The sequence below is a fragment of the Triticum aestivum genome, chromosome 5B (assembly GCF_018294505.1).
Source record: "Triticum aestivum cultivar Chinese Spring chromosome 5B, IWGSC CS RefSeq v2.1, whole genome shotgun sequence".
NCBI classification, from domain to species: Eukaryota; Viridiplantae; Streptophyta; class Magnoliopsida; order Poales; family Poaceae; genus Triticum; species Triticum aestivum.
Genome location: NC_057807.1, coordinates 693,587,693 through 693,609,620, shown reverse-complemented (window position 1 = coordinate 693,609,620; position 21,928 = coordinate 693,587,693). Strand labels below are relative to the sequence as shown.

The following is a 21,928-nucleotide window of genomic DNA, read 5'->3' as shown; positions in this document are numbered from 1 at the left end:
TACCGAGGATCCACCTCCGTCTTCCTACGGAAGAGCCATCCTCGGCACTCACACTTATCTTGAGGCTTTTAGTAGTTTCCATTTACTTGTCTATGAACTGTATAGGCAACCAAGTAGTCCTTTACCGCGGACGCGGCTATTCGAATAGATCATGTTAACCCTGCAGGGGTGTACTCCTTCATACACGCTCTCACCACTTACCGTCGTTTACACGACATGTACTCGGCAACCTTCAAGCGAAAGCCCAACGTGGGTGTCGGCCACGACCTACCTAATCACCTAAGCCTCCAGTCCAGGTTTATCGCCTATCCAGGTTCCATCCGCAGGGAGTCCGGACGAGGTTTCCCATACGGCCCCGAACGATGTGAACAGGGTTCCCGAGATACCTAACGGGTATTCGGTACACCGTGCCACGTACCTACCGCATCACAGCCCACCCCTACGGTCAGCGCTGTCCACGGCCTCCAGTAGGCTACAAACACCAGAAACTACTTGCAACTCCTGGACAGAGAACTAGGGTGAATAAGAAGTCGAGAGGGTCCATTGGTTTCGGGCCCAATGCATGGTGGTAGCTGGTTCTTAAATCACACATACAGATCTCAGTGCTTAAGGTCGGCTTCAATGAAACAACCCACCATGTACTCCTACATGGCCTCTCATCGATACCTTTACCAAATCGTGTTCACCACACCACTCTCATTACCGACATAACCATTTCACTCCAGCCCATCACCCAGATGAACCAGACCTGACACGACTCTAAGCATAGCAGGCATAGCAAGGTAGGAACAGCACATACATATGGCTCAATCAACTCCTACACATACTAGTGGGTTTCATCTAGTTACTGTGGCAATGACAGGTCATGCAGAGGAATGGGTTCAACTACCGTAGCACACAGCAGTTTGAAACGCGTTGTCTTAATGCAGTAAAAGAGAGCAGGAGCGAGAACATGGGATTGTATCGATATGATCAAATGGTTGGTTGCTTGCCTGATGGTTCGATGCACTGATACGGTTCTTCGTTAGGGTAATCACGATACTCCTCGGAGGCAGAACCTGTCGCAAAGGACACCGATACACAACCATCACCAAACAATGTGCAACAATATGATGCATGCATGAGACATGGCAATATGAGTGTGTTGGGCTAATGCAACTAAAACCAGAAGGGTTTGAACCAATTTGAATCAAAGATTCAAATTTCAAACTCAAACATGGCCTTTTAAAGTGCTTTTCCTTGTTCTGCATTAAACATCAAGTTAACTTGTTTAATCATGCATGAAAATAGTACAGATGGATAGATTGGATTTTTCTGATCATTTTTCATATATAATTTGTCTGATTTGGAGTTACAGAATAAAAGTTATGAATTTTTGAAGTTTAAAATATATTCTGGAATTTCCTATATTAGAATAATTCCAGAAAATCAATTATTGCGTCAGCCTGACGTCAGTGTGACGTCAGCAGGTCAACGGAACACGTCCGGGTCAAATCTGACAGTGGGTCCCGCGTGTCAGGGTGATTAAATTAATTAAGTTTAATTAAAACTAAACCTGTTTAATTAACAGGGCTGGGCCCCACCTGTCATTGACTCAGGGGAGTCAACCAGGGCCCACCCGTGGTCAAACCCGGGTCGGCTGCACCGGCGTTTACCCGCCGGCGAACCCGACGCGGCGGCGGAAGTGATTTTTGCCGTTCCGGCAACCAAACGAGCCGCGGAGGGCACCGGAGAGGAGCTGAGGTCGAGCCGCAGCTCTTGGTGGAGTCCGTTGGGGTCGGGGTGGCCGGAGTTGGCGCCGGCGACGACTTTGGCGGCCACCGGAGTTCAGCCAAAGTCGAACTTGTTGCTAGGGGGATCGGTGAGGTGCGGGGAGTGCACGGTTGGGCCTAACGCAGCGTGGTGAGTGCGTTGGACACCGCGGGTTGGCCGGAGGATGGCCGGGAGCACGTCGGCGACGAGATCCGCGGCGGTGCGTGCGTGTGATCTCCGTGCGGTGGCTACACGGCTCGGGGATGAGAGAGGGAGGGTCGGAGGAGTAGCTAGGCTCACAGCGCTCCCGTAGAGGCCACCGGCGGGGTCGGGGACGAGCTGAGGCGGCGACGGCGTTGAAGGGGATCTCCGGCGACGGCGAGCTCGGGCGAGGTCGGTGCGGTGGTCTCGGGCCGCATGAGCACACGGGGCTCGGCTAGCTCGATGAAGTGGACGGCGGCGGAGCTCCTGGACACGGTGGCACGGCGTGGGGTTGACGGAGGGCGTGGCTACGGCGAGGGGGTGGCGGCGATGGCGTCGGCCATGGCTGGGGCGTGCGAGGGGGAGGAGCTGGAGAGGAGAGGGGGTGTCTGGGGGGTTCAGGGGAGAGAGGGAGGGCGATTGACGGCGTTAGCCGGGCGAGGAAGGCGGCGAGGCGGCGAGCAGGTGCGTGGCACCCATGCGGTGCTCGCCGTCGAGCACCTGCCTGCCTGCCTGGCCGGCAAGAAGCTCGCTGGCGCGGTGCTGGGCTGGGCCGGCAGGTGGGCCGGGTGCTGGGCGCCAGGTAAGCTTTTCCATTTCTTTCTATTTTCTGTTTTTTTAATACTTCTGCAACTTTGTTGAATTAAATAAAATACTTAGGCAACTCCTAAAATCACCAAACTACTCCTGGTCCATAATTGGATTATTTCCAACATGATACATTTTAGTTTGAAGATATTTGAGCATTTAAATATTTTATATAATTTTAAATGCCCAAATTCAAATATTTATGATTTAATTCAAAAACCCTAGGATGGCCTAGGAAAATGTGCACCACTTTTGGCAGAGGTTCTGAACCAAGACAAAAATGATGGGCATTTTAGAAGGGCATTTCAGGTTCATTGAAAATTATTTTTAGTAACCCTAGTTGGTTTCAGAGGGGACTGGGGGTTCTGTCATCCCCATTTCAGGTTTCTGATGAAAGAGTAAACATGATGCAACACTCTAATGCATGGCTAGCTAGGATGTGACACCGGGGGCGGGCCGAGCGGGCCGGTGCGGCTGGAGGAGAGAGGAGGGCGGCAGCGCGCCACGTGGCAGGAGGCGATTGGCTGAGGGGGCGGCGGTGGACATGTCCGGCGGCGCGAGGGGAGCGGGTCTAGGGTTTGGTCTGCGAAAATGGAAGGGGAGGGCATATTTATAGGTAGAGGGAGCTAGGAGTGTCCAAAAGAGGCACGGTTTTTGCCCGCACAATCGTGATCGAACGACCGAGAGCATGGAGGGGGTTAGGATGGGTTTTGAGCCACTTTGGAGGGGTGTTGGGCTGCAACACAAAGAGGTCTTTTACGGTTATCCGGTTAACCGTTGGAGTATCAAACGAGCTCCAAATGGCACGAAACTTGACAGGCGGTCTACCGGTGGTATACCAAGGCCGCTTGGCCAACCTCGGGCCATTCCAAGAAAGTTTAACACCCGCTCACAACAGGAGACAAAAAGGGGAACGCCGGGGGGCATAGGAGTGCCGGATTGCAAAACGGACAACGGGGGAAATGCTCGGATGCATGAAACGAACACGTATGCAAAATGAGATGCACATGATGACATGGCAATATGCAACACGCAAGTAAATGACATGGCAACAACGACGAATAACTGGCGGACACCTGGCGCATCGAATCCGGGGCGTTACAACACTCCACTAACAAGAGATCTCGTCCGAGATCTTAGGACCGACACGGAAGGGGAAAAGGGATGAGGTGAACCAAGAACTCAAGAGAAGAAGCGAAGAATCGAGAGCACTCGCGAAGAAGAGAGGAACGACGAGAATGACGAGAATCGAAAGCTCACGGAATAAGATAGACTATGAAACAACTCCGGTTAGAATGAGATAAGAAACGAATAAGACTGAAAAGATTTAGGCAGCACTCCTACTGAAAATGGAAGGAGTAGAACAAGAAATTCACAAGATGGGATGGCACTTGATGAGATGAACAACGCAATGCCTCTGGAAGAATTGCAATAGTGGAATGAAAAGAACTTAGAAGGAAGGATTGAATGGAGTTGTTGAGAAAATCAACAACGGAAATAATAAGCTTGTTGTGGTCTTATAGGTAACATCTCAAGATTATGAGGTGATAACCGGCCACAAACAGAAATGATTGGATAGCTTAGAAGAACGAAGAAATGCAAAACTCCACTTCAAAAGAAAATGAAGAATTTATTGCACTTCAAAAAGCAAGAAGGAAAGATACCTGAGCTCCTTCGATAAGAATCTTGATGAACACTTGAGGAATGAATTAAATCATGACGAGCCACCATGAAGAACTCCGGTGACAAAAGGATGATGAGATAGAAATGAAGGATGAAAGGGATAATATTGAAGCCTTGCGATGACTTGGACGGAGGTTCCGACGAGATAAGTGAGAATAGCATGGAGTTCCGGAAAAGAAAAGATGAAACACTTCGAACCGAAAATTTGAGATGGTGAACAAACTCCAAAGGAAGAGGTTCATCAACTTGCTGAAAGAAGAATAAGAATTATGTTATGCTTATCCTTCATCAATTAAATTGATGAGAGCAATGGATCACATACAACTTACCCACGTTGGAAAAGATTAAAGGGGGATATAGCGCAACACTTGAGAGAGTCTTCATGAACCACCGGTAGGATTGAAAAGAACGAAAGAATTAATATGATAATCAAGGAAAAAGAATCTTGAACGAACTACCATAAGAATTCAAAAATGACTGACAAAAGAGAATGAATCACCAGGAAGAATTAGAAGAACCAATATGCTAGAGGGGAATTTAGATGCAAAAGAATAAAGAGATCATGAGCTGATTAAAGAGCACTTGAACGAAGCACCGGGATAATGGATAATGGTAGCTGAAAGATGGCCTCCAGTGAAAGGAAAGGGAAATACAACTCCTGACATACACCGGATAGGTGAGAAAAAGGAATATCTGACAAATGGAATAATATGAGAGGATAATATGAAGCTAGAACCACGAATCTTCGAGAGAACGGGCAAGATTTAGAGGAAAAACTCTTCTTCGGTCTTCAAAAGACGACGAGAAACACCACCAAAATTACTGAGGTACTCCGGTAGAATGAAAAGCAGAGAGGTTGAGCCAACAATGAAAAGAATTTGAACGAGATCTTGGAGAAGGCATGTGACTGATGGAATCCATTCTTACGTCACACTTAAAAGGAATTTGAGAATAACTCCGGGAGAATTAGAAGAGTCAGGTAAGATCCTGGGAAAAGACTTGTGGGTTAGGGCCCACTAAAAGAAAACACCGTTGGAAAGGATTGTTGAACAGATAGATGATGCACCGGAACAATTGAATTATTTGAATGAGGTGGTAACCTCGAATTAAATCACACACAGACGAATCTCCTGATATGTCTTCCGAACTCCGGAATGATAAACTGGCGAGAGGCGAATGAGCAAGGAGAACACTTGATCCAAGGAAAAGAATGTGATCAACCCGAAAAACCTTGAATTGAATCCACCGGAGAAGAGAAAGAGATAAAGAATGTGGAACAAAACAAGAATTCACCGGTTGAAATAATTGAGGAAAAACTGAAGAGGCTCCACACGGATGAAATTGATGGTCGAAACAGACTCAGACTCCGGGAAGAAGAGGGTGGGAGGGCGGGAAAAACAAAGGAAACTTGGAAGGGGGAACCGATGAATAACTTGAAGAGAAAACACCGGTTGAAATCATTGAGGAAAGAAAGCAAAGACTTCGCACGAGTAGGATGGATACTCGATTACGGACTCCGGCTTCAAGAAGAAAAGGGAAAAGAAAGCAACTGAGGATTGAACTTGGCAAAGATGAAGAGGCTCGAGTCAACTTGACGAGAAATGCACCGGATGAAAAGAGCTGAGGAACAACGATCGGAAAACCAACTGCGTGATCCTAAAGAAAAATTTGAAAAGGAAGAGGAGTAAGTCAAAACACCTACATCAAGATTCCTGACCAGAGTGACGAAGGGGCTGAGGAGTAAAAAGAATTCCTACTCTCCGATATAACTAGACTCCGAAAATAGTTTTCTTCTATACTCGACAACGGCCAAACTACACGATCAATCAAGGGGGCTCCTAGGGTCGGTCGAGGCTCTAATACCAACTTGTCACACCCAATATGCGATACTATCCTAAAGAGACTCGAAGGTCCCACCAAGGATAGAACCGCATATTGAAACGCTTTTGCAAGGTGGATATCATTACATCAACATTACATAATAGATGGGGATACATACAAGAGGCATACAATGCCACACGAATACAACATCATCATGCATAAGATCATCGTCCGACTACGGATGAAACACAAACAGAAACTCAAATGACATCCACCCTGCTAACCCAGGCTGCCGACCTGGAACCTATCCCCTGATCGAAGAAGAAGCAAAAGAACTCAAGCAAGCAAGCATCGGTCTCGTGTCAGGATCATCGCATAATCTGTACCTGCAATTGTTGTTGTAGTAATCTGTGAGCCACGAGGACTCAGCAATCCCATTACCATGGGTATCAAGACTAGCAAAGCTTAATGGGAAAGGAAGGGGTAAAGTGGTGAGGTTGCAGCAGCGACTAAGCAAGTATGGTGGCTAACTTACACAAATAAGAGTGAGAAGAGGAGCAACGGAACGGTCGTGAAGCTAGCAATGATCAAGAAGTGATCCTGAACTGCTACTTACGTCAAACATAACCTAAAAACCGTGTTCACTTCCCGGACTCCGCCGAAAAGAGACCATCACGGCTACACACGCGGTTGATGCGTTTTAATTCGGATCTGGTGTCAAGTTATCTACAACCGGACATTAACAAATTCCCATCTGCCACATAACTGCGGGCACGGCTTTCGAAAGTTTAAACCCTGCAGGGGTGTCCCAATTTAGCCCATGATAAGCTCTCGCGATCAACGAAGGATATACCTTCTCCCAGGAAGACCCGATCAGACTCGGAATCCCGGTTTACAAGACATTTCGACAATGGTAAAACAAGACCAGCAAAGCCGCCCGATGCGCCGACAATCCCGATTACACAGTTGATGGTGTGACTACTACTCTAGGCGTTTAGCCTCAGTGGTTTAGGTTAGGCTCCTTTTTCTATCTTGTGTTTTCCTGTAAACTGCTAGGTTGTAAGCCGGTACAAATCTTTGTATGTTTGTTGTTTCTTGTGTCTTTTCTATGTAATTGTTCATTGTAATCCTGCCCGGTTGACCATATTGTTAATTCAAAGCCGGTCTAGGTTCGGGCCTTTTCTCTAAAATAAACCATTTTACAGAGAATGCAGCCCTGATAATTCTCAAAAAAAACATAACCCACCATATCTTACACCGTCATTAAAAAGGTTCACATAGTGGCACGCCTTGGTGGCGGCCAGGGGAGGGAGGTCGGAGAGCGAAAGTGGAGGAGGGTCATCCGGCCACCGCATGGAGGCGGCACGGACTAGCGGACAGGGTGCATCCTGTTTTTTAAGCCGTGTTGAAAATAGCTGATCTTAAGCAAGTTAACAACCAAAATTTCAGGTCGAATCAAAGAAAACTTTGAAACCATTATAGGATAAATACAACACTTGATGCATGAACTAAATAGAGGTGAAGTAAGAGGATGGCCTTCGATGCTTTAGAGTGTTCATTGTATGCATAGGAGGTGTAAGAGTTGTCCTGTAGCATGGCATGACCAATTCACTGGGCATTGCTATGATCCAACTTGTAATTTTGGAAGTTGTTGCCTCGTAGCATTTTTTGGATTTGGCATTGCTATTTTGGCATGACAGGATCTCATAACGACATCAATGACTTGCAGAGATCTCACCTATTTGTTGGGACGATGCGGAGGGCCAGCCTAGAGATGGGGACATAGGAGGGTGGCAGGGTGGGAAGTCGGTGAGTCATATGTGGTACCATGTGGTTTAGCAAGAGTGGGAGCGAATATGTTCACACTACCAAGTGACATGGAGCTAGGGTGTGTGTTGGGCGAGGAGAGACGTTGGCTTCACCGACTGTAGGTGGTAGGGAGGGGGTTGAACCCTGCCACCCTGGAACGGGAGAGTGTATAGGTTTTTCCGGCGGTCACTGGTGAGCTAGGAGGAAGAGGAGAGGGTTGGCGGGGAGAATAGTGTGGTAGGCTAGATCATGATTTTTCACCTCACTGCTGCCCGGCACATTCAATGTGTACACAGGATGCCTCTACCAATGATCATACACACCGCTGCATGAACTTGAGAAGGAGCACCACCGACACTTTTGGTGTGGGGCCAATGTGTTTCCGCTGGTGCCACGTGGAAGGAACGCTTTGCGAGGGTTATATCTGTTTTCCATCGGCTGCTGCATGGCGTACATCAGGAAAAGCCCATTAGAATTGTATGTAATATATCTGGGTATTAACTTATGCAAAGTTTGCAAAACTCAATCGACACATCTATTGCGTTTCTGTAAGGAAACTGTAATGTGAGAAACCACGGAGCAGTGACCAAATATCATTCATCACACACCTTACACCACCAATAATATTTACAGAAGCATGTCCTCGCATCAATTCTTGTGGTATATAATAGTCATCATATCTAAGGCACTCATATCCTAGCTATCTATATGAACTAACTGTATAGACACATCTAGTCTACTACTATGTGTATTTGTAGATATATCCCAGGAGTAAGTATAGATGCAACCGAAATGGATGGATGGTTAGTGGTTCGTAGGATGTCAAACTTATTACTACGTAGTTGGAATTGTAGGCATTGGGAAATAGCTAGCTAGTCGATGGCTGAGACTTTGTAGCTGCTTGCCAGCATTCATGTAGCTGAGTTGTGGAGAGGATCACACACCCTGGCTGTAAGATACAAGATACGTCATCAGTGAGACCCATGAATCATGCTAGATCGATCCAAGTTTTTCCATAAGGTACAATGCATTAATAAATCTTTTAGGGTAAAGTACATTGATAGTTGTTTTCAGCTAGTTCTTGTTCCGCGTGCTAAATTTCTCTACACAATTTACAGCTCTAATTGTGAGATTTCAAACTAACAGGGATGGAATTCATTTTGATATCCATTTGCTCTTCTTCATCCAACTTTAGCGTTGTACCTCACCCATCTGATGCACGAAAGGTTCATCTGATTTTGCTTGAGTTGAGGAATTAGCTCAGGTGAAATATATATGCATGAAGAATCACGGGCGAATTGTGATGAGAAGTTATAGTTGGGCTACATTTTCCGACCACCACCGAGTGTTGAAATATATTGCCTGTCTCCCTCCATCAGTTCGGACTTTTGAATGAGTTCGCTAGAGCATGAATTTAATACTGAGGCTTAAGGCCACACCAGCGTGTGTGGTTGCGCCAGACGACCCAATCCTGGCAACCGGCTACGGTTCCTGCAGGGTGTGCAGCAAAATCCTTGCTAAAGCTGATGGTCGTTCGTCATCTTTTAAAATTCTCTCACCGCGACCTCTCTCATGCACTCAGTTTATAGCGTTAGAACCACTTCGTCTTGACCTTCCACTCCCCCTAGAGTTTGTAGGGCTCTGTGCGACATGGACATTGTTGACGTTCAGTTCACGCCACTACCACGTCGATCTTGCTGAAGGAATGGACTCAAGCATTAAACCTCCGTTAGGAAAGTATATTTTCCTTTACTGAAAAAGCACATCCTTCCTGAAAATCATATGGATAATTTTACCAGGGGAGAATGTGATTTGTGAAAAATTGTAAATAAAGTTCCGCGTAGACTTTCCATTATATGAAAAAAGGTAATAAGTTTATCTTGGCGATTGATCCACATCTCAACTAGTACTCCCTCTGCTCCTAAGTTAATTTAAGAACAGAGGTACTAGAATATTTATTCCTAAGTTAATTTAAGTTTTGCGCATGACTACAAATCTAGAAATGACCGTAAGCATTGTGTCACACAATGTAGAGGACTTATTGGAAGTGGAGTTTCTCAGCCCGAGCTCAAATGAGCTCGGATGTACAGTAAAATCGAAATTTTCTTTTTGACAAACATTGACAAATGTTCTAAGAGGTTGCAAAATTTCATTATGGAATCACATTCGTGATAGGCATGGGAAAACAAAATCGATACCCCGAAAATGCTACTTTAGAAAGCATTTTAGAGCACTGATTTTTTTTTTGCTATGACTTCCACAAATGTGATTTCATGATGAAAATTTTCAAGCTCTTAGGACACTTGTGACATAAAAATCATTTGAGCTCAGGCTGATGACATGCCTGAGGGAGAAAGCAATCAAAAAAGAAATGGAAAGTTCCATTCGAGAGCGAGATCCACTATATCCCTTATGCTAGGCGTCTACTTGTTTCATCATTTGCCTGATGGTAAAACTCTTGTAATTTCAAAGGATATATGTGCATTAGTCGTTGTTTCCCCGTTCTTTTTAAAATCTTATCACATCTTGTTCATTATTTATTCTAATTAATTTAATAAAATCTGTGCATCTGCCAGTGCCAACGTGCTCAGGTCCACGACTCATGGCCGCGTCTACCTCATCCAACCTTGTCTTCGCATGCTCAAATGATGACGCAAAAAGAATAATAAGTGGAGGGATCGCATTTCTGTTTTTCTTGCGGGTAGTGGAAGATCACATTAACTCCATATCACGCCCTACACTGTGAGTAACTAAAACACTTCCAAGTACTGTGAGTAATTAAAACACTTCATATCACGCTCTACACCTTCACTAGCATTTAGAGCAACATATGCTCCTGTTGCTCGGTGAATATATATAAACGGGACACATCCACACTATCAATTAGCTAGTATAAACGGGACACATCCACACTACCATGCGTGTTGTAGGGAAGTCGCTAGTAAAGATATAGATGGAACAAATGCTAGACAGCGTGAACGGAGATAAGTGTATGGATGTTGGTGGAGGTTGGATGCCAATTGGAATTGTAGGCATTGGAAAAGACCTAGGCAGTAACAGAGTGCACTAGAGTTGCTTGCTTGCACTCAGGCTCTGAAGATTTACAACCATGCAGAGCCATGACATGGCAGCTGTTAGAGTTAAACACGAAGTGCACCTGTGTCATGTCCGGTTCGCTACGTGTGTACTTGTACTTGTCTGGAAGTAATCACCAAATTGGGCTAGTAGTCGATGAGCTAGTATATATATTCTTGTACCCCTGTAAACTATTGTACCGTGAGTTGAAGGAATAAGATCAAGGCGAACTTTGCATTGCGCTGGGTGGATTGATCGGAAGAAGCTAGCTTGCGTTGCTCGGTCATTGGCCGTCATCGATCTTCGCTCGTCGCGTGTTGCCAGTAGTACACGGCGTCAAGGGAGAGGGCAAAAGCAGACCGCTTGCTGGGTTGGGAATTCCTCACAGGAAGTAATTGTACCCGTCCAACGTGAAAATGGAATCACTATTTTCCCGGCAACAGCGACATATTTTTGGTAGAACGAGTATTTGCTAACCTCTTGTTTTTCATTCGTCTTTCCAAGATCATCAACACTTTCCCACTCTTGAAATATTTCATGTTAATCGTATTCAGTTTCTTTTTCTCAAAAAGGAGGATAACGTTCGGCCTCTGCATCGAGCTATCCACACAACCATCTTTATTTCAGAAAACCTTATACAAAATTAATACATGGACCAACCCAATAAGCCACCTTCGGGACGATCAATGTCGCCATACCTACAAAGTTGATGATGTGCCCTGGCTTCGCACCAACACACACCAGGTAATCCAGTGGCCTCACCAAGCTGCTCACTGGTTAGCCGGGGACACCAACTAGTCTAGGAGACCCTAGGCACGGGCCGCATGCGTGTGCTCAAAAATTCATCGCCGCCATCTTCCTCCGTACAATCTTCAGGAGTGATCAATGAATTAACCTTGCCAGACCCTTCTGTTGTCAAAGCCATCATGGTGCCAGACAACCCCATTCTTCTATGTGTGCCCATCAGCACGTGTCCAGCACCGAGATCCCACTACGCCACGTCGCCGAGACCCATTGTCGTCAATGTTGAAGATGCAATACCTCTCCACCTCTTGCCCCCTCCGGCCAGCATTTGCTCCGAAACAATGCCCATAGAAGAAGAACGATATCAAAAGTGTCGTCATCGTCTAATTCGGGAAACGTAGATCTATGATTTCTCCCGGATCATCCCGAGTGTGATGATGAAACCTACAACGAAGATGCCTCGACAAGGGAACGAACTCAGAGATGCCACCATCGTTCGCCATGACCGTAGTCGGCACGATTGTTATCAATAGTCGCACAAATAGGTCGTGCGCCGCCGTCGCCGGTCGGAGGCCACCGGTCCCTCCGACCGGAGAAAACTCCAGAAACGATGCCCTCAAGAAGGACTACGACGCATAAGCACTGCCATCACTCGATCTTGAGGAGATCTAGCGTTTACCTCGGAGTTGCACGTGCCATCGTGGACCCCAAATGAGGGATGTACCCGGGCGTTGTTGGAAGACCCCTCCAAGATCGTTCCAGCTGCCAACACGTCGCATCCGCCACCATGTTGTCCGCAACCCAGGCGTCCAATCACCAGCCATGGCCAGGTCTGGCCGAAGCAAGCAACCCCATCCTGGTCAGGCTCGCAAGCATGGAGACTCCACGATGGCCGACGAGCGTCGCCACAAGACGAGCCTTGACCTCCACAACCCACCGACGCTCGCTGAGTCCCGCCGACAAATGCTCAGATGCGCATGTAACCGGGACACTGCCAGCCGCCACCAGGTCATGTCGTCCCGAAAGCAAGGGTGTGAGAGAGATGAGTCCCGCCGTCACCGTTGCCCACTGGGCGGCATCTTCCGGCGGCGGCGGGTGGGGAAGAGAGGAAGGGCGACGATGGCTAGGTATGGTTGGGCCACCTCGGCTCTCTAAAAGAAATAGGAAATGTCCATTTCCCCAAACTGACATCTTTGCTTGAGAGCATGAAGAACCACACTACACTTAAAAGGCTTATATTGCTACATTGAACGGCTTGGAGATATTATCAGGATGGTTGGGACAGTTGACTTGCATATCATTGGTGTTTGCCACAACCTGTCATCTTTGCCTGAAAGCATGAAGAAGCTCACCACTTGAAGTTACTCCAAGTTGTTCTATGTCCAAGTCTGATTGAGAGGTGCCAAAGGGACGATGCCTACGAGATTTGTCACATCCCTACAGTTGAATTCCATTGCTAAAGGAGTTACGGTGAAGCAACACACTGATCTGTTGCACAAAATTATGCGGAGCTGGGAAATCCTTGGCTTAAGTGTATGGGAGTAACAGGGCGGAAACTATAGAGTCACTTTGCTCTTTGGTCCGAGGAGGACGAGGTGGAGGTGCACAGTGACGACCCTGGCTTCCTCAGCAAATTCTCTGAGGCCGTTGTCGCCGCTTATCTTTCCACCTTTGCTGTGAGTGCCCACATACGTGGTGGCGGCGCGGTGCTCTACTCGTTTGGTGGTAGAGTTGGTTCCAGCTACTGGAGAGGAGGTAAGCGGTCTGGAGCCTTTGTTTTCAAGTGTTGCAAAGCCTACTGTGCCCAAATGGATTGTAGCATGTAGTACCATTTTTTTGCATTCCATACAGCTTGTCAAAGGCAGAAACCTATAAGATGCAGTCTTAGTTGTAGCTAATGTTGTCAGCTTTTAGAAATTGAACATGCATCCAAATAACTAAATGGATTTCATGGTTGGCTGCACAACAGACTTGGAATGGCTGAATTCAACTTCTTGTTCGTTCTGTTATCTGTTTCTAGTTTCTACTACTGACTTAAGTTTGATTTTTTTTTCAGGCAGGCAATTTTCATTGTGCCATAATATCTAGATGACATCCACATGAGTTTGTCAGTCACTGTTGTGATGATTCAGAAAGGAATTAAATGTCACGGTTCTTCTGCTCGAGCAGAGGAACCCCTGCCATAAAAGCGCCCTTTATCTAAAAATACCCTTGCCGGCTCTTGAGGCCACGACCCTGTAAGAATATCCATTTCAAATGAACCATTTTCGGGCAGTGCTTCTTTCATCTGATACAATTTATTGTTATCAGTTCATTACTGCAACTTCCATATACATATTTATTAGTAAGATGATGCATGATTTTAGATTCTGTCTTCCTTTTTTGTTGAGAGTCCTTTTCTTATTTCCTCAAGTATTTTCTTAGGATGCTTTCCACCTCTTGATAGTTTTTAAAGTTTATGTTCAAGAAGCAGCTACTTTTTATTGTGAGCTGTTTGCAGTTTGCTCCGCGTGCATATTTGGTTTCTTGTACTAAAAACCAAATTTACATCGTCACTGCTTCAGTTTCGATCCTGTTTTAGGCTCTCCCACGTCTTTGTGCAAAATCAATCCACGTCTTTGTACTCCATCTAATACGATTACCTTTTCACAATTGCTAAACCTCAGGCAACTGTATTTTTTTTCCATGGCCAGTTCAGACCATTTTAGGAGCACAGAGGAGAGCAACGCGTGAGGCTTTTACGTTTGCTAAACCTTAAGGCAATAATGTTTTATCGCTCAGTTTATTTTAGGAGCACAAAGGAGAGCAGCGGCTGAGGCCAAGTCACTGGCGATCGCCTGGTTTCGCCAAAAGTCCTCTGCGTGTTGTCATTCAACTCCACACAAGCATGTTGTTAGGCTACTTGCGTCTTTGGCAGATACAAAAGAGAAGTAACGGGCCGGTCACGGCAGAGAAGAAGGTTCACGGGTGCGGGTGTCGCCTGCGCCGCAGTTGGTGGGGAAATTAGAGCGATGGTTGGGTGGCAGTAGCCGCTTGAGCAGGATGGGGAGATCATGCTAGCTCAGGTTCATTTATTTCCTGAAAAAAAGGCTGGGTGGTGTTTTTTTCATTGTCAAGGTTGGCTAGTGTTATACCTTGCATGTGGCAAGCATGAGGGAAAGCTCACACATACGTGGCCCCAAATGGGCCAGGTCCATCGAGACATCGTATTCGTTTGTTCTTTACAAATGTCTAAATGTATATGTATTTTGGGAAACATCTTAAAAATTTATATAATATGGTTAGCAGTAAGAAGTGCACATTTTTATCTATGTAATTTTTCTAAAGTGGTCCTCCTTATAAAATATGATCATTGAATTGAGAGAAAATGTTCACATTTTTAAATGTTCATCTAGATTTAAAAACAGTTCACTTATATTTAAAAAATATTCATGCATTTAAAAATAGTTTTATATAACAAAAATTCGTTTGGTTATTTAAAAAATATATCAATCAAGCATTAAAAATATTCATCTTCTATAAAAAAATGGTAGCCATGCATTCAAGTATTTAGAAATGCTCATAGTGTCGTTCACAAATGTTTGTTGTGTATTAAAAGTTATTCATCATGTATTTAGAAAAGGTTCATGTAACTAAAAGAAGTGTTCATGCAATTTAAATATAATTTTAGAAAAATGTCTGTAATTGAAGAAGTGTTTAGACCTTTTTTACGAATGTTAGTGTATTTTGAAAAAGTATTCTCAATTTTCAAAAATATATTAGAGAATTTTTCAAATGTAAAAAATATGAATATAAAAATAAAGGAATGAGAAAAAAAGATAAAGTTTTAAAAATAAAACAGAAATAGAAAAGAAAATTTAAAAGAGATTATGCTAAAAACGAGGTTTTATTTCATCTCCCCTGAACTCCCCCCTTTGGTTTGAAATAATACAAATCAAGTCACTAGGAAACCATGTTTTGCATTAACTCAATTGGTTACCAAAACCATGCTCTGCATTAACTCAATCAAATCAAATAAAATCTTACCAAAACCTCAAGTAAATTGAAAACTTCCCTTGCCTTTCCATACCCATGCCCAAATCAAATCAAATCTTACCAAAACCTCAGCTAAATCAAAACTTTACTTGTCTTCCCCTACCCATTCTCAAATCAAATGTACTAAAATCTAGAATATGGTTGGTGTAAGGTATATGACGAGCATGATTGGTGTTGAACCACTAGAATATATATGTGCGAGTTGCAACATACGGACAATTAACTAGTTTTGTAAGAAAGAAGAAAACCACATATAACATCTACCTTTTAAACCAAAATCAGTCTGATGTATTGACCGTAGTGTTAGAAAGGGAGTTTAGAAGCCAAATTTACGCAAAAAATGCTCATGCTAAATGTAATAAAACGATTGAGTAAAATGCAGGATGGAAAGCAATATATTGTGCAACTTATAGTAGACTTGGTGCATGGATTGGTTTGTGTAATCAGTCACGGCCTAGACTCGCACTCTTCTACAGCTTCTTGAATGTTTATTTCAATCTCATGCGAGAAACCTACTTCTTGATTCCTGTCATTAGCGCCGTCTATTTTATCACATATTTTCTCGCTATTGATGTGAAGGTTAAGGATTTACTAATATAAATATATACATGCTTCAGCACTAATCAATGTTGTCAATTCGGTGTGTCGGTGGTGTGCAGAATCCTCCTCGAGGTAGAGGAAGGGTCGCACGCACGGGATCAACCGCGGAGGGCAACAACACCGGCTGTGGAAGTCCTACCCACTACCGTGCCGAACTCGGGGGGGGGGGGGGGGGGGGGGCGTGTGTGCTCTTCTCCGGCTCTTGTCATATCAACAACGACAAAGAGAAGGTTTTTTTTTTAGCCCTGACCGTAAAACAATCGTTCTACGGTAATTTCATTAATGTGGTAAAAGAAAATATGTTACAAAATATAATACAAAAAGGAGAAAGCAAAGATGAAATGCAAAAAGCTTCAGCCAATCCCAGTTCTAGATATCATGTGTAAATCCATCAGAGGTTTAATTCAGTCCATTCCTTGATCTTATTCGCTTTGTCTTCTTTGGCTCGAAGTTGCTCAGCCCAGAGACCTTCCGACAGGTAATACTTCCAGGAGTCAATAGCAGGTGGTGCCGACCGAAAGATCTTGTCATTTCGCATAGACTATAAGCTCCAACAACTCATAAGAACAATATCTAGAGCCAAATCTTTGGGAAGCCGCGTAGAAATGAGTAGAATCTCATCAAAAGAGGAGATACCTCTGGTTCTATCAGGCACAATGACATCCCAGCAGGCCAAAGCAAATGGGCAATCCCAGAATAAGTGAATCAAAGAGAAGGGTACATTTATGGTTAGAGATCAAAAGGTTTCGTGGGATGCGGATGGAAGAGATAGGGTTTATAGCTAGAGATTTGGTCCAAAATATTGAGGCAGATGGAAATGATAGGCGGTTCAAAAACAAAGCCGCTTGAATGCTTTGTGCGGGGAAGAGAAGGCAGTTCTCCGCTATTTCATATGGAGAAATTCTTGCAGACAGTTTTTTGTGACAACTACTTGCGGCTTTGAAACAGAACCACTTGGTAACACCCCTTAGACAATCGGGTTGCTTTACACATATCTGTTGCTCCGATTTAGTTTGCTAATTTGTAGTAATGTTGGTGGCCCCCATATCCTGGGGATTTGGAAAGCGATTTGTATGTTTACCAGATCATTCGATTTCTCAAATGTAATCAATAGATTGTTGATCTTCTTCGTGCAGCACACACCAAGGCGATGATGCTCACACAGGGTTGACCACAATCTCTTGATTAGCTTTAAATTTGGAGGAAAATGTGTTGAAAAATCATAGAAACACTTTTCCCCGACGATGTGCCAGTGTGCCACGCCACACTTGAGGAATTAATCTAACACCATGGGGCAGTGGTGGGCCATGGGATCAAGTGGCGCAACTGTGCTGGGAAGGAGCGAGGCATGGGTGAGCCACATCGCGGGCAGAGCTACTTCTTGCAAGCAAATCTGAATCTCTTTGTTCTCTAAAGAGCAAGTGTGATCTACGTGGGCACCTGCTCCAACACATGCATGCAGGTGAGCAATTACATATCTGTAGTAAAGCACTAGTTAGCTCTCTCCCAATGCCTACAATTCCAACAAATTGAAGTACATTTTTTGGTACTAGAATTAGAGCACTTGCCATCCTATCTATAGCCGCATCCATCTTGGTATACACTGACTAGCAAATTTTTCGACATCACCCGCCATAGAGTGGAAGTGTCTATACTACTCTAATAGATATATATGGTGAACGCACATTGTATATACATTGAAGGTTAGAGATGGTGTTAGCTAGGTGTGGTTGGTGATGTCCAAGTCAATTATCTTTGGTTCGTCATCGTAATAATTACGGACAAGTGCAGTCCAACGGGCTTTTAAAAGTTCATGTAAAATATATTTCGCATATCAAATATTCTACTAATGCTTAGAAACTCTATTTTTTACTTATTTATTTATTACCATATTAAGATCGGGCACCTAAGATAGCATCTCACGCATCACTACCAGAGTAACAAGTATATTGGAGACTGCCTAGGGGGTGGTTTTCACCTTTAAAAAGTTAAGCCTACTAATAAACAAACGCATGCGGACTTTTCACAGGGAACCAAACTCAGGTGGTAAATAAAATGTTACCCGTTTTAAAAAGAAAAAAAAAGTATGACCATGCCTTTTTTGGCATTGTATTTTTTATTAGACTGGACTAACTTCCGACTAGTCCGCATTTAAGAAACAAGACGACCAATTTTCAGTCTAACTAATCAGGCATCAAAAGCGAGCCATGCACGCCCTCACGTGCAGAACCCTTCTTTGCCGAACACATTGATTGAGCACGCATGCAAACTAATGAAAAAATGATATCATGAAAAGATTCTCTCTATTTCAAAATTTAAAAATGTTTTGTAGCTTAAACTGAATATTATCATTATACATGATTATTAATGTGAAAAATGGGATATGCCCGTGTCATCATCTAAGGTGTTTTTGCGGGAAATCTAAGGTGTGTTTTAGTACTATATGTGATTTTTCTACAGTTATTCTGCATGAATTTCTCTGTTTATTTCAGTCTGCGGTTGAATGATCTTCTTATGCTTGTTTAAATTATTATGTGAGTTTATTCTAGTGTTTTCTCATATCTCTGCATGTATGGATGCACCTCTCCCAGAGTTCTAAGTTATGCCCATTTGCATTTACCATTATTGTTTTGGGTCTTATGTTCCATGCTGTTTGGCCATTCATGTATTATTTTCAGAAGCAGATATTCTGGGTTATGATTGTTTCCTGCGTAATTTGGATTGTACTGGATTTTGTACAAACGTGTTTTGTTATGTCATTGTTTTATGTGGCAATGAAAATTATACTATGACATGCCGGTCAGTAAATACATGCTTAATTTATTCATGCTATGTACTTTATAGTGCCTATGATTCTTGAATCTAATATACTCCAGGGTTCAAGTTCTCAGTCCTGGGTGCTTCTGGTGGAATTGACCAGCCACTCTCGCTGCTTATGAAGATAAACCCTCTTGTCTTGGTGCTCCATTTATGTGGTGTTGTTAACACATCTGGTGTTACAGATCACATTAGCTGCATGAACACCGGTGTTGTGGTAATGGCCCTTGACCTTGATTTATGCCATGTTTTAGCGAATTTGCTCGCCGAAAGTTGAGTCTTGGATACTTTAGTTGCCTCTAGTACAATTGATGTCCATATGATCTGCTTAGGTTATGTTTATAGGAAATATATTGCATGTATGTCTTTGCTAATATCCTTGTATCTCATTCTGTAGACCTTTGCAAATTAGCATTAGCCAACTACTAGTTGTCGTAATCCTATAATCCAAAACTCAGCAAGCAAGCAGTGAATTTCCAGTGACATGTGCATTGTGACCCAAATCATGTTGCATCAGGAGTGCACTACAGGGCTCCGAATTTTATATGTATTGTCTAACTATTCGGTAACCATTGTGGATTTATATCTGAAATATTGATAATGTTGCAAGAAAAACGTATAATGCACTTGCATTTTATCTAGTAGGCAGATATTTAATTATTAATAGTATGTCTAATTTTACAGATATCTTTGGACTTATCCTAAGATATACTTGAATCGAAGTTATCTGATCATTGGTTGTAATTATGTTAAGGTATAATTTCTACAGGTGTGTGGCTTCTTGGGCCCGCCACAAGTGGAAAATGCTCTTGTTGGAATGGATCTCGTGATCATTCCTGCTGGCACCATCGGAAACCTGGGGATGGCAAGGGACTCTATTCAACATCAATGCTAGGATCATTATGACTCTTTGTGAGGGAATTGCAAAATGCTGCCCAAATGCGATTGTGAATGTGATTAGTAACCCTATAAATTCTACCATTCTGATTGCTCCTGAAGTATTTACCCTGCAAAAAAAGATTGCTCCTGAAGTATTTAAAAAGATGGAACATATGATCCTAGGCGTCTATTGGGGTTGACAACACTTCATGGAGTGAGAACCAATACCTTCATGGTATGTAGTTCACGATAGTTTGCCATAGTGCCATATTATATTACTAGTCAATATATGCATGGAGTGTTTCTCAAATTCCTATGCATGTCCTTTGTCACAGGGAGAGCTTACTGGACTTTCAGCTCAACATGATGTCAATATTCCTGTTTTTAGTGGACACGCAGAAGTTGCGATATTACCACTCATTCACAAGTTATTACCACTTTCAGTTGCTGCAAAATTTGACCATATACAGATGAAAGTTTGTTTTCATCATGGAACTGTACATACTCTGTTCATCTCTATATTTTTCTTCATGGAACTTTGTTGCTTTCATCAGTGAATCCTCCCTGCTCGCTTACCTCAGAATGAGTTATCTCACTTCTCGCATACATAATGGTGGGACACAGTAGAGGAATGCTTTTCCTTATCATCTGATGCCACATCATATGCAGTGGAGGGAGCATAAGTCATTTTGAACGCAGCAAGATGCACACATTATTCATCTAATGCCACATCATATATGAAGACCGGCACATTGTGTTGGGAAGTCCATAGCTTGGCCAAATTGAAGTGTATATACTAGATACTTCGATTGTTTCGGTACACTTTTTAGCACAAATGCACACATGGTTCATTGGTCATCCTTCTCATTTCATACTGTCAATGAAGAAAACACAGCAAAACCATCTAAGTTAGCATCTTCAGCAGGGTGTGTACTCCACACCTAGTTACCCTCAAACTTGTGAATAAGTTCGGAAATCATCTGAACCATGCCTTATTCCAGCTTGCAAAATTTGGGTCATCATGGTCTATATGACAATGTTGACAACTGATCATGTGTATAACAATTGCTTATTTCAAACTTATAATCGTTCTGTTTAGCCCTTTTAACTATATAGTATACTCATTCAAGCATAAGCATGCCATTAACTGACAAAGCAATCAAGTCTATGCTACGCTAGCTGGTAGTGTTCAGAGGAAACAAATTGTTTCCTTGCTGAATTATTAACTAGTACAGATATCCATGAATCTATACATAACCCTACTGGAAATAAAGATGGAACTTTCTATGAGTTTTTAGTTGCTAAACATACATAGACATAGAAATCAAACATTCAATGCCCGATGTAGCCCAAATTACTATAACCTCATTAAGCTTTGAGTCGGAGTAAGATTCAGCACATTAGTGTACCTTTTATCTTGTGCAAGTGCTCATCGACATTTGCCATATTTTCTGCACTTCTTTACTTTGTGGAAAATACCATAACACGGGTAAAAAACTCTTACCAGGTGATCACTGATGGAATATTCCTTTGCCTCTAATTGTTGAAGCATTCAAGTGGATGAAACAAGACCAAAACTGATGCATTAGCTTTATTTTGGTTGTGTCTCATCGAATGGTAGATAATTATCTAGGAACTTGTGTGAGCATGTTGCAACATAACTCGTATATGAAATCTCATTTGTATTTAAGGATGCTATATATCTGAACTTAATCAGATTTGTGTACAATTGCTGAATATTGTATGAATTGTGTGATGTGATGAGCACATATGCTATTGATTTTATTACATTTTGTTGTGCAAGCACTTATTGATGCTTATTTCTTAGCATAATTGTGCAGCTGCTTAGTTGATTTGCAACATACACGTTGTTCAATAAATATAGGATGGAGGCACATGATCTGTTGAGAGGAGATTTACTGGT

General features: G+C 43.3%; 1 pseudogene; it reads left to right on the top strand.

Moving 5' to 3' along the window:
- The first annotated feature begins 12,561 nt into the window (after positions 1-12,561).
- Positions 12,562-20,631, top strand: LOC123115312 (malate dehydrogenase, glyoxysomal-like; annotated as a pseudogene).
- The last annotated feature ends 1,297 nt before the right edge of the window (positions 20,632-21,928 follow it).